Genomic DNA, 13,272 nt, shown 5'->3' on the forward strand with positions numbered 1-13,272 from the left:
TGGTTTCTTGAAGTAAATACAAAATGATTGATCCTATTATGGTGTGAAATTTATAGGAGCTATGAAAACTAAAGTTGTATAGAATATGACATTAGCGAGCGTGATATTCTACTGATTGTTTTTTTTAAAGGTTGTTATCGTTATTCTTTCATTCTTGAAGAGAAAACATCAAAATATAATGTAATTACTAGTGTGTGAGTGTGTTCATGTAAAACTAATATTCAAAATTAGTTGGGGAGTTAAAAGGAAGAGTAATTTTTTGTGATCCTTCAAATTTAATTTGTCTACATAAATTTTGAAAATATAGATCTTATTTAACCACTCATTTCTGCTAATTTAAACAAACCCAAACTTAATTTAATGTACTTGCATATAAATAGAACTGTTTGTTTGACATTTAAATTTTTTTAAATTAAATTGTATTGACTATTAACAGAGTTTTATTATTCTAAGGTATATTAAATATACCATCATGGTTGATTTGAGTAATAAATAGTCAAACTAACCTCTTTAGTACATCAAATTTATCAAATGAATCCAGAATTAATAATATTTATTATCAAAACTACAACGGCGAAATCTACATAAAATATATTGTAGAAGGTATCAAATTGTTCTAGCCAAATTAACTTCTGGTATATTTTATTTATTCGAACATTCAGGATTTTATATATAAATGAATATATATGGTTTTTAGGATTTATGAAAAAAAAATTCGAAATTTCAAAAATTCAATTTTAAACATAAAATTTGTTATAGAAAAAACTTTCAAATAGTAAACTTTTTGGAAAATGATTTCAAAAATCCACAGGTATTGACAAAAAGGACATTTTTTGGGAAAAAAAATGTCAAAATAATATTTCAAAAATTAAAATATAAATATTAAATTTTTTGCAAAAAAAAATTCATTAATTTTTCAGTTATAACAGAAAAAATTAACTATTTTGAAAAAAAAATTTGAAAAATTAAATTTTTGTAAATTTGGATATTTGGGAGGGGGGGGGGGTACATCCCCTCCAGCTGGGGACAACCCAGGCAGTTTGATCAACAAATGCTATAACAAACAATCTACTTTATATTAATTTAAGACAATGTTCCTTTTTGAGCAAATTGGAAATAATTCTGAATTAATGGGTAAAAAATGATTTTCTTAACAATATGCCTGTTATTTAACATTTGCCTATTTACAAAAAAAAAAAAAAACTTTAAAATTGGGTTTAAAGACTTCAAACTTTCAGGTGTGTTACTAGGATTTTGCATTGAAGGAGAGATGTGTTAGGCTTCTTGACAAAAGCTTTTTGTTATAATTTTCTTTAAAAAAAGACAAATTCAAAAAAATCCAAATTGGGATCAATTTAATTTTATTATTTTCAAATCGTGAGACAAAAACGCCGTCTTTTCGACAAATTTGATAACAATATTTTTGTTAACAATGAGGTGTTAGTAAATATATAGTCCGGGTTCATTTATAATCGGAAGAAATAGCACGGTTTTTCATTTTTAATATTTTTTTTGTAGTAAAATCCTTTATGAATGATAAAAAATAGTAAGTATTTACATTTTTAGTTCGGTCCGGTATATTAAAGGACCGTCTGACTGAGGGGTATGGCCACCACTTTTTTTTGAGAATTTGCAATTATTATATACAAGAAAAACACAATTTAATCAAACGACGTAGGTTAATGGAGAACGCGCTCGGGAATTTTTTTCTCTAATGTGCGTAGGTTTGTGCCTCGGTCGTTCACAGAGAAGGAAATATACAATGCAAGTAAAGGGTAACTCCGTGATACTAGGGCTTAGGAGAGAGTGGGAAATCATATTGACAATGGTAAATATTATTTCTTCTTAATATTTCTGTGCGGGTGAGCATTATAATATATGTATCAATATGAATTAATAAAAAGATTGTGATAGAAACTTCAAATAATTTACCGCCATATATGCATCAAAAAAAAATTCTAGAGGATAATTCCATTTTTTATTTTTTAAATTGTCAAATTGGAATTTGCGAAGAAATCGAAAAAAAACACTAATTTTGCAAAAAAGTAGGAAATGTAATTTATGGAAATTGTAAAGAGGAACACAAAACTACGAATATTTTTTTTGTACTTCCAGAAACAAATAAGTTATTTATAATAATGTCGTCGAAAAAATAACCCGCTATAATTGGTTCATTTTAGCAAATGTTCCAAATATGATTTAATATAATGCTCTGGAAATTAAAAATACTATGTTGTACGTGTCATAATTAAATTTTTCTCTCCAAAATGTATCCTTTTGTGGCATTTCTACTTAACAATTGAAAATTGACGTTTAAAAAAAAAAAAATGTAAAAGTTATTAAAAAAATGAGAGATATTTCAGTTAAATACGATTTTTTACTTTTTAAATCTATATGAAACCAATCTCCAGACAATTTTTTCCAAAATTATAATATTTAATTAAAAATTAATTTTTTCCACCAGAAAAAGAAAACTAAAGTGCAATTTTCATCAATTTCTTTATTGCCCATAACTTTTTTGATTTTGAATAAATTAAGAAAACCTACTTATTCCTATAATTATTTTTTGAGACATCAGTCACTTTTGAACCGAAAAAGTTATGGAGAAAAACGTCGTCGAAGAAATACCCCTCGATAACTCATTAAATATTACAAATATCATTCTATAAAATGAAAGTTGATCATTGTAGAGTCAAGGCTTTCAATATGATGACCAAAATCCATCAAAGAGATGGTTTTGTGGTATTTCTTTTTCAAAATTTTAAATATGATGAAAAAATGCGGACTAAGAAAAAAATAAAAATAGAAATTCTTCAGAAAATATGTGATATTATAGTTAAACATGGATTTTTATTTGTCAAAAATTTATATACAAACGAATTTCCAGACAATTTTCTATAAACTTTATATAACCTACAAATCCAATACTCCACTTGAAAACCCATTTTTTCCACCCGAAAAAAGAAAGAGCAATACTCACTTATTTCTTTTTTTAGTCCATTAATTTTTTGATTTTGAGTAAGTTTTGAAAAGGTTAAATTCGTATAGTTGTTTTTTGAGACGCCAGTCACTTTTCGATTTATAGTCAACCCCATTATCTAGTTTTCTTGAGCTCTAAACAATATTTTTTTGTGTTTTAGTTGTAGAATATATGACCCCGCGAAAATAGGCACCCCTTTCTGAAAAGAAGACCCATGCAAAGTTTTAGCCTTCTAAGCCCAACGGTGTGGGCACCCATAAAAGACACACACTCAAAATTAGTCATTTGCAAAAGTTTCAGACCACCTCTGATATTTCATCTTATTCAATAATAATCGTTTTCTTGACGTGTATGAACGTGAATTAGACAAGTATGGTACGTACCTTGTTCCACTGGGTCTAACAAGTGTTTTTTATTAACCTGTTGGCTAATGATGCTTGTAGGAGACGGTTATTCTCGCATTTTAGCTGCAATTAATATTCTTCAAAAAGTTGCAAAAATGTTACCTTTCTGATGTTCAAAGGGCCGAAATAGTGACGTGGCACAAAGAAGGCTATTCTGAGTGCGGAATTGCTGTTAAGATCTGATGTAGCAAGGCATTTGTTCATGTGCCATCAAAAACCATGGAAAACGTCAACAAGAGATGACGCGCCATGATGAAGTTAATTGTTTCAAGATCTCCCAAATGTCCCTGCAAAAAAAAAATAAAAAAAAATCAGTCTAATTTAATTCGAAAAGCGTGCAAAGTAAACTGCAGCACTATTTCGCGTCGTTCATCAAATAATTCATCTTAAAAAGAAATTTCTGAAATATATTCCTTTTCTGCTAAAAATATCCCAGGTGGTATTAAACTTTTGCAAGATGATAAAATTTTGTGGGGCTCTCAAGAGAAAAAAAAAATTATAGATAACTATTACAGCATAAATTCCCTGACAACAGCTGACGACATCTCAAGTCGATAACAACCTCCTCAATAAATACTTTCTCACTCTATATGTTATATATGGGACCAATCTCCCCTAGGCCCTATGATTTTGTCGACACTGCTTGATCAATGCTCAAAAACTCAAACTTGTTCTTTACAGCTCGAAACCAACACTATTAAATGTACAAAATGTGTGTTATAAATCTGTCAAACACTTTGTGGACATTTAAAAAAAGTTAATAATGTATGTGCATATGTTTAAAGGGATAGTCAAATATAAAAGTATTATATGTAAATAATGCAGTATCGCCATTATTTTTGCAATACATTGATCATTTGTATTATTGTAGCATATTTATGTTTGCTTTGCAATGTCAAGCTCATGACATCAATATGGTCAATTATCTTCTTCTTTCTAGAATGTTTTTCGTTTTTTGAAACTAGCAATTAGAAAGTATCTCATGATTACTGCATATTTGAGTTTGAAAATACTTAAAATGAATGCTAATATCATACACATAAGCACATATTAGGTAATTGTTGATAATTAATTCTACATATTTTTAATCCGGAATAACATTAATGCAAAATCCCAGAGGAAGACAACAAGACATATTATCTCTGAACAGAGCAAGCTGAGACGGTTGGAAAGAGCAAAGAACATTCTTAATTTTCTCCAGGCCTATAAGGAAGTTTTGCTCTTTTCTGATCAAAAATTTTCACCGTTGATGCCACTGTGAATAAGCAAAATAGCCGCTACATCAGAGCCAAACATCCAGAAAATGTCTCAGCTTCAGTGAGACATGTCTTCAGAACAAAAAAAAATCAAGTGGGCAGCATAGTGGAAGTCTGCCCTTCCAGGAGGGTCAATGCAGATGCTCACATCGAACTTCTATGTAAGAAAGTGCTACTTTAGACCAGAGAAAAGTTAGAGAGTTCACTCAAGATACAATTCTGTGTCATTGAGCTGCTAAGATCCCAGCCTTCCTGAGAGACAACTTTCCGGACTTTTGGATCTCAACATGTGACCGCCCTGCTCTCGAGACACAAACTCCTTGGATTACTCTATCTATGCGTATCTAGAGGAGATGGTGTATTCTATTCCTCACAGGAATTTCCAGTCTTTAGAGGCTTTCATCAAGAAGGAGGGGACCAAGCTCAAGGCTGACTACATAGTGAAGGTCTGCAAGGGATTTAGGCCTTGTATGGAGGCTATTATTAGAGATGATTGCTCACATATTAAATAATAGTTTACTGAGTACTATTTTCCGAGGATTTTGTTAGATAAATGTCCTCACAAAACCTCTCGGGTATCCTGTATAAGTTGGCCCGCACGTCTGAAGCGAAGAATATAATTGGTTGAGGAAGAGAAGACGCGAAGTGAAGTGGAAGAATCTCGACTTTTCCGAGTTATTACTTAATTTAAATTACATTATTAATAATAGGTAGGTTTATTTTTTAATTATTGCTTATTTACTATTATTCTAATATTACAATAAAAACTACTATGATTGTATAATCCTACCTGTAAACTTATTCCAAGAATTAGGGATCGATAAAATCATCACAAAACCAAGTGATAATTAATGTAATATTAAATAGTGATATTAAGCCTTATTATTAGGTAACAAATAGTTAATTTTCAATAAGAACCATGATTATTTATTAATAAATATTTAAATTATGCCTTGAATTCACTCCTTTCCGAGTTCATCGATGTCCAAGAAGAAAAACGCCAGTACGAATTTGCACATGCAATGTATTCCTGAAAGTAATTCTAATTTCATGATCACGGTAGATATAAGAAAAAGTCGTAATGCCTTACATAATTAGATATGATCTCCTCCGGCCTCCTCTCTCAGTCAACGGATGGACTCCGAGAGAACTACCCCTCCCCTCTCCTCCAAATACTCCATAAGATCCAAACTCACAACTTCTTCCACACAATGAGACCTTCCATCTACTTTCATGAACCTTCGAAGTGCTGATTAAACGAATAACTCGGAAAAGTCGAGATCCTTCCGCTTCACTTCGGGTCTTTTCTTCCTCTGCCAATTATATTCTTCTCTTCACTTCGCGTAGCAAATGTATTTCCTTATTATTAAAAGGTTGTGAGAGTTGCATTTAAACTATCCTCTGTCGTTGTCTCCAATATCGAGATAGAAAGAGAAAGTATGACGTATGGGCCCACTTATACAGGATACCCAACCTCTCCTTGAAATTTTACTTTTGAAAAATTGAAAATAATAATATGTGTACCCTAGATAAGATAAATGATGTAGTGTATGTGATTTTGAAAGAAGGAGAGTAAGAATAAGGGTTTGTTTGGGATAGGAATAGGAAGGATCTTTGAGTCGGATCCGAAGTAACCAGAAACGGTATAAGTAAAATTGTATTATCCAAAAAGATCCGAGATTATATAACTGAACCGGCTTTTGGTAAAACTTTTACGGAGGGATATTTCGGATCTTAAAAATCTTATGGTATTGCTTAATCCTCGTAAAATTGTCACTAGCTATTTTAGTCATTTTAGACAACAAATATTTAATGACAGCTCGCGACTCCCTTTTGTTCATTTTGCAAAAAAAATTCACGAAAACACAAATATCAACTCACACGAGCGACTGTTACATAACAACTGGTCGTTTGAGCGTGTTGATGTGAAATGTTTTTCCTGAAAATTGACAAAATCGAGTATCGAGCTTTCATTAAATATTTGTTGTCCTAAATGGCTGAAACTTTGGTGATTAACTATCAGCAGGTGCTACATGGATATGACTAGCTGTTTCACCCATTTTAGAAAACAAATATTTAATGACAGCTCGAGACTCAATTTTGTCATTAACATAAATACATTTCACAAAAACATCAACTTACTAAACGACTGTTGTATAACAACTGCTCGTCTAAAATGGCACTAACATTGCGAGTAACTGTCAAAAGATTGTAAATAGATGTGACTAGCTTTTATTTAGGTACAAATGCTGTCATCTTCAACTTGAGGTCGGACACTTTTCAAACCACCCTCGTGTATGCTGAACACAAATATGTAATTAGTTTTTTTGTATCAAATCGATGTTTTCGAGAATTTTCAATTATATTTTTTTTAGTATTTTTACCCTTTATACTAAGTAGATTTGATACAACTTTTGAGTAGGAAAGAAGCATTTTTTTCTAAATTAAGAATTTTGTGGACTTAATTAATTGAAGAATACAAACGAATTACTCAAAACTAAATTTTGTTATAAAGAAAAATCGCCCTCCTTGCTTTTATGATGACTAGACACATTTATATATTATGTTTCATGACATTTTCTTAATGCCTAATGACTCACTCTTATAGTACAAGTAAAAAATGTTTATATTCTTAAATAGTGTTGGATTAGAGAATGACCCGAATTCGAAACAAACTCGACTTTTTTCAAGTCGATACTTTTCTGAAAATACTTCAAAATTGCACAAAATATTATTTGAAAAAATTGATTAAACATAAGCTTCAACGATCAAAACAACCCAGTTAACGTGATCACCCATAAGTCTTAGGCCAAATTCAACAGCCAAGAAAGTACACTAATATTTATTTCTCGAAACATCTTTTTATACCATTGCAATCAGTGTTTAATTTACTTTAAAATTAGTGCAAGTTCATTCCACATGGCCACCATTTGTTAACTAAAGGTCTCAGACGCCTCAAAACTGCTTTACACGCTGTACAGGTCTCCTTCGACAAGTTGTGCCAAACTGACGCTATGACATCCTTCAAGTGACGTTGCAGTAGGAAGTGACACTCAACTCCCTCTCCAAAATGAACTATATGGATAAGTACATTACGTTAAGATATTGGAAAGAAGCGACCCACATGTCCTTGCTTCATAAGTGCTTGAAAGTGGTTTTGCTTTCTACTAAAAAAAAATTTCATTAGGATGAAGAAATTTTTAGACGAAAAATAGGGGGAAATTTAATTTATTTAAAAAATTCCCCTCCCCCCCCCAAATATATATGTATAATCCTGTGGACGTTCCTGCACTTGAATATACTTTGCAGTATGTGAAGGTTATCTGTTCTGCTGGAAGCAATAAAACCATTACCAGTGATGTTCCTGGATCTAGGGAAGTACTTGGTACTGTAACATACCCAGATAGGGTACTAGAAAAACTGGTCTGGGAGAAATTACCTGTGGAAGATTGCCCTAGAGAAGATTTCCATGGAGAAAAATTGCGCTGGAGAAAATTGCAACAAACAAATTTAAAAAAGTACACCCATCTAGGAGGTTGAATTTGCTTTCATATGACTTATATATTTATATAAATTTGTTTTTACCTATTCTCAACGAAACGTTCGACTTATATCGGTTCTAAAGAAACATTCGGCCTGGATCAGCCTTCCAAAAAAATTCGTTTCCTTTCAAATTCGGTCGCCAATTATTCTAGAGGTTGTGGATGACATCCTATGTGTTCCAAAAAGGTAAACATTGACCGACAATTACGTCATATGTATCCAAATTTGTTCATCTCATAAATCTGGAAAGAGGGGAAAATCGGTCCATAAATGGACACACAAAAAATTGTTTCACAATTTGAAAACTATTGAATTTCAGTCTACATCGATTCTAAAACTGAATTGTTAATACTACAGAAAAGACAAACGCAATAGAATATGCCATTTTGAGTTTCAAAACTCTCATCGCAGAGACATTGACAGAGTTGAAACCTATAAAAGTGGGAGAATTAAGAGGGATGCTCATATCTGCAGTTGCTCGTTATACTGCTTCTACGATTAAAATTCCAGATGGTAATATCTCTACATGGAATTTTTGTGGGAGGTCTTATTAACTTTAATTCTCAGCAAGATACTTGACGGTCTTGAATAAGATTATTCGCCATTTTAATAAGATACAGTTTTTTAGATCAAAATAGTCCTTTGCTTGTTTTTTTCCGTCATACTAGTTATTTCTTGACAATTTTATGGTTCCTTTCCAATTTTAATAAACTTGTTATTTGAATATTTTTTGTGATCGTTTTAATCGTTTTAGTGCATTGTATTATTTTATTGTCCTTTCTATCTAGGAAAGTAACTTTAAACGAAAGTATTCATTAATATCTGTATGATGCATTTTTTCTGGATATAAAATGAAGGGGGGAAATGTTGATGATGTCATGAGTGTTTCAAAAAGGTGGACATCGACTTATAATTAGTGTTATATCAGTAGTAATTTATTGGGACAGTTTAGTCTTAGGACCGGTCCTTAAGACCGTAGCTATTTTTAATATCACTTCTTGCACATCGTTACTTTTATTTTATCACGCAACCTTTCCTCCAAAAGAAGCTGAAAATGACCGAAATCATCTGGTAGTTAGCCAAATAAATCAATCATACCAACTGCAATAAATCTCTTATATATTCCCGGACATTCACTGTCATATTACTTATTTACAATTTTTGAAATGAATTACCTAGTATATTTTCGATACTGTATTTTAATATTGCCTAATAATACTTTTTTAAAAGAGTAATTAATATATTATTTCAATGAAGAAGTTGCCAAAATATCTTCATATAAATAATAAAATGGCCAATATATATGCTATATATAAGACAAGGGATCAACAAAAAATTGTATTCCTATTCTTTTGGAAACCGAGCCCAAGTATAGAATAAATTATTACTTTGTTTATATTTCAAAAAAGAATGAATAGTCATGATGTATCACGGCGGAAGAGGGAATCGACAGCTGACATACATAGGGTATTGTTGTGTGAGCGAGGTAACGCCGTGCATGTCTTTCCAAGGATTACGTCATGCCAGGTCGGATTATCAAGATTTTCATTTCTTAGAGAAATAGAATGGGTCGGAGTTTTGGCTGGTGGAATCGACTTAATTTTATTTAATAAACACACGTCGTGACGTCAGAATGTTATTTTTGTAGCAAAGTAAATCCTATAGTTAGTCTTATGTCATTTATTCGCCCCAGTCCAGTCTCAAGACTGGTCCTATCAGTTCTTAAGACCGGTCCTTCGGACTATCATTAGTAGAATTGATTTAGATAAATATATAAAGATGAGTGACGTCATCAAGGACCGAACTTATAAATTTTAGGGCTGATATGCAGAACTGTGTGTACAGGGTGTGGGCTGGAGGGGCTGTAGCTGTATTAAAAATTAATTTTGTATGAACAGCTTTTGATTTTTTGATTTTTTTCCAAAAACAAAATTATTGTTTAAGAATATTTATAAACTTTAAAAAAAATTAATATCTGAAATATAATTTTTTCCCAATAAATCGGTCTACGACCTGAGATTGCGGCCTGGACGTTTAAATATCGGTCCTAATCACTCTCCAACAAATCGTTATATACTAAAGAGGTAAAAAATTGGATCTTGGACCGAGCCTCAACACTAATAGATATATTTTTCAATTATTATCTTTTTGACTTTGTGACTCGAACTCTCCTTTGACAACTTTTTCATTAATCTTTTTGATGATATGTATATGAATGTATCATGGCTTTCATCTTCAACTTTTATTTTCTTCTTCTACTGAACATACACTTAATATACAGACTGTGTTACATTGAATGCATCATTGTGTGGGCAGTTTATTCTTTAAAAATATATTTTTAGATATTAAAGATAAATCTCTTTCTCCCACCTTTCTTTTCAGGTCAAAAATTATATAAATATATATTTGACAAAAATAAAGAGTCAATTTCCAAACGTATTGTTCAAAATAAAAATGAAATCATTAGTGATGGGACGATTCTAGAAAAAATCCCAATGGCGATGCAATTCTAGTATATTTCGTTTTTGGATTTAATATATATATACAATTTGATATTTAATTTTTTTTCAGTGATCTAAAACTATTTACAAAAAATTTCAAAAACTCTGCAAAAATCAATTCTTTTGAAAAAAAATTCCAAATATCCACATCTCTTTACAAAAAAATATTTTTTTTGAGAAAAAATTCTCAACTGTTTTCCGAAAAAAGATAATTTTTTGGAAAAAAATTTCAAACAACAAATTTCTAATTAAAATTTTTTTGAAAAAATAATTCAAATAATAAATTATTTAGAGAAAAATTTCAAAAAAACATAGTTATTTGGAGAAAGATAATTTTTTTGGAAAAAAAATTGGACAATTAAATGAGATTTTTTGTAGAAAAAAAATTCAAATATTAAACTTACTCGTAAAAAGCAAAAATTTCTTAATTGGGGGGGGTACTATTTTTTTCATTAGTTAAAAGTCAAATTTTATCTCCTTTAGCTCCAAGAATATTTTTTGTGTGATTTTAGTATAGAATTTTATATGACCCCTTCCTCCCCCTCCCCCAAACATCAGCACTTCGTCATTACTTGTCCAGGTTCAAATGATGTGCCCATACAAAGTTTCACCATCTTAGGCCCAACAGTGTGGGCACCCATAAAATACTCGCGCACACATTTAATTTTATATAAAGGGTTTTTCATTAACAGCGCTCACACTTTTTTTTTAAATAAAACGAAAACGGTTTGAGATATCGACGATTTCTTTATTTGCCGTTAAGATACATTCAAGTTAATTTATGAATGAAACTTGATGTCGTTTGAATGACCACCACGTGCACGTTTTACGAAGTCCAATCGTTGAACCCAATTTTCGACTACTTTTCCGCATAAATTGGCTGAAACTGCAGCAATTTCGCGTTGAATATTTGTTCTGAGCTCTTTTAACGTCGATAGATTATTGGTGTAGATCTGGGCTTTCACGTGATCCCAAAGAAAATAGTCTATAGCCGTTAAATAGCACGAGCGAGGCGGCCAATTGACTGGTCCATTTCTGGAGATAAGACGCTCACCAAAGTTACTCTTCAATAAAACGATTGTAACATTTGCTGTGTGGGAAGTGGCACCGTCTTGTTGAAACCACATATCGTCCAAGTCCATATCTTCCAATTCAGGCCAAAAAAAAAAAAAAAAATCGGTTATCATGGCACAGTAACGATTTCCATTCACAGTAACGTGGCAATTGTCATCGTCGACGAAAAAGGTGTGATCCCAATGACACCCGCCAGCATGCAATCCACACCAAACAGTAATTTTTTGGGGATGTAATGGCGCCTCATGAATCGCGTGATTTTGTTCGGCCCAATAGCACATATTTTGCTCGTTAACAAAGCCATTGAGCCAAAAATGTGCCTCATCGCTGAAGATGATTTTACGTTGAAAATCAGATCATTTTCGAATTTTCCTTCAGCCCATTTTACGAATTCCTGACGTTTGAAGTGGTCAGGCAGCTTCAGTCATAGAGATGTCTAACGATTGAGAAGGGCGCGTAAGAGACAAATTTGGGTCATCTTGAATTGATGCGCTTGTGGCAGCAATATTCTTTACACTTCGTGCATTTCTTTGTCTCACTGGCACAGGAACATTATGTAGCGTGTACGTGGGCCAACGAGCACCCAACTTCATTATCCCCTTCTGGTCGAAGCTCTTGTCCCGTTTGGCAAAAAAACTAGGACAACCAATTTTCACAGGCTTTTACTGAGTCTATTGTAATCCCAAGCGCCTTGGTCATAGACAGGAAGAGGTAGTAGTCACTTGGTGTCAGGTCTGGACTGTAGAGTGGATACATAAGAACTTTCCATCCGAGCTCCTGGAGCTTCTGGCGAGTAATTAAAGATGTGTGCAGCAAAGTCGAGTTGTCATTAAATATTTGTTTTGTCCAAATGACTGAACCAGCTAGTCACATCTATCTAGCATCTATTGAAAGTTACTTAAACGACAGCTCAATACTTTATCAAATAATAACTCACTCAAACGACTGTTATATAACAACTACTCGTCCAAATAGGCTGAAACTTTGATGAGTAACTGTCAAGAGATGCTAGATCAGTGGTTCTTATCCTGGGTTCGGTGAGGCAACTCTCATGGGTTCGACAACCATCCCGTATCCACAGCGCGACTATCGACTGAGGCTACCTGCTTTCAGTGCGAATGTGCCACAACAGCGTTACATTACTCAGAGAGGGGGGATACCAACATAAAAAAACAACAAGGGGGGGGGGATCCCTTGAGAGATTCAGAAAAGTTTCTTCTCTGTGTTAGATTACAAATATTTAGTTGCTTAGAAAAAATGTTTTACACAAAACACAAATACAGCCCATTCATATTATTTGTTACGTTACAATCTGGTTATCGGTAATTTCCTGCAGGTGAGCAGGCCACATTGCTAAGCTTTGATACATATGCGCAGGGAACTTGGTGCACTCAGTAGTGAACTTTTGACTATATCGATTGTATGTAATTTTCTTATTGTCTTTTAATCTTTCAATCTCTTCTTACGAACTATGTCGAGCAAAAATAAAAAGTAATCCAACGAATACGTACAAT

The 13,272-nt window shown here is 32.4% G+C and overlaps 1 long non-coding RNA gene across 1 annotated transcript; it reads right to left on the reverse strand.

The window, feature by feature from the left end:
• Positions 1–5,355: 5,355 nt before the first annotated feature.
• LOC121129798 (uncharacterized) lies at positions 5,356–6,372 on the reverse strand. The gene is made up of 2 exons (XR_005868512.1): positions 5,731–6,372; positions 5,356–5,670 (listed from the first exon to the last, which is right to left on the reverse strand). It is a non-coding gene; the product is annotated as an uncharacterized lncRNA (long non-coding RNA).
• Between the last annotated feature and the right edge of the window lie 6,900 nt (positions 6,373–13,272).

The sequence above is a fragment of the Lepeophtheirus salmonis genome, chromosome 14 (assembly GCF_016086655.4).
Source record: "Lepeophtheirus salmonis chromosome 14, UVic_Lsal_1.4, whole genome shotgun sequence".
Lineage (NCBI taxonomy): Eukaryota > Metazoa > Arthropoda > Copepoda > Siphonostomatoida > Caligidae > Lepeophtheirus > Lepeophtheirus salmonis.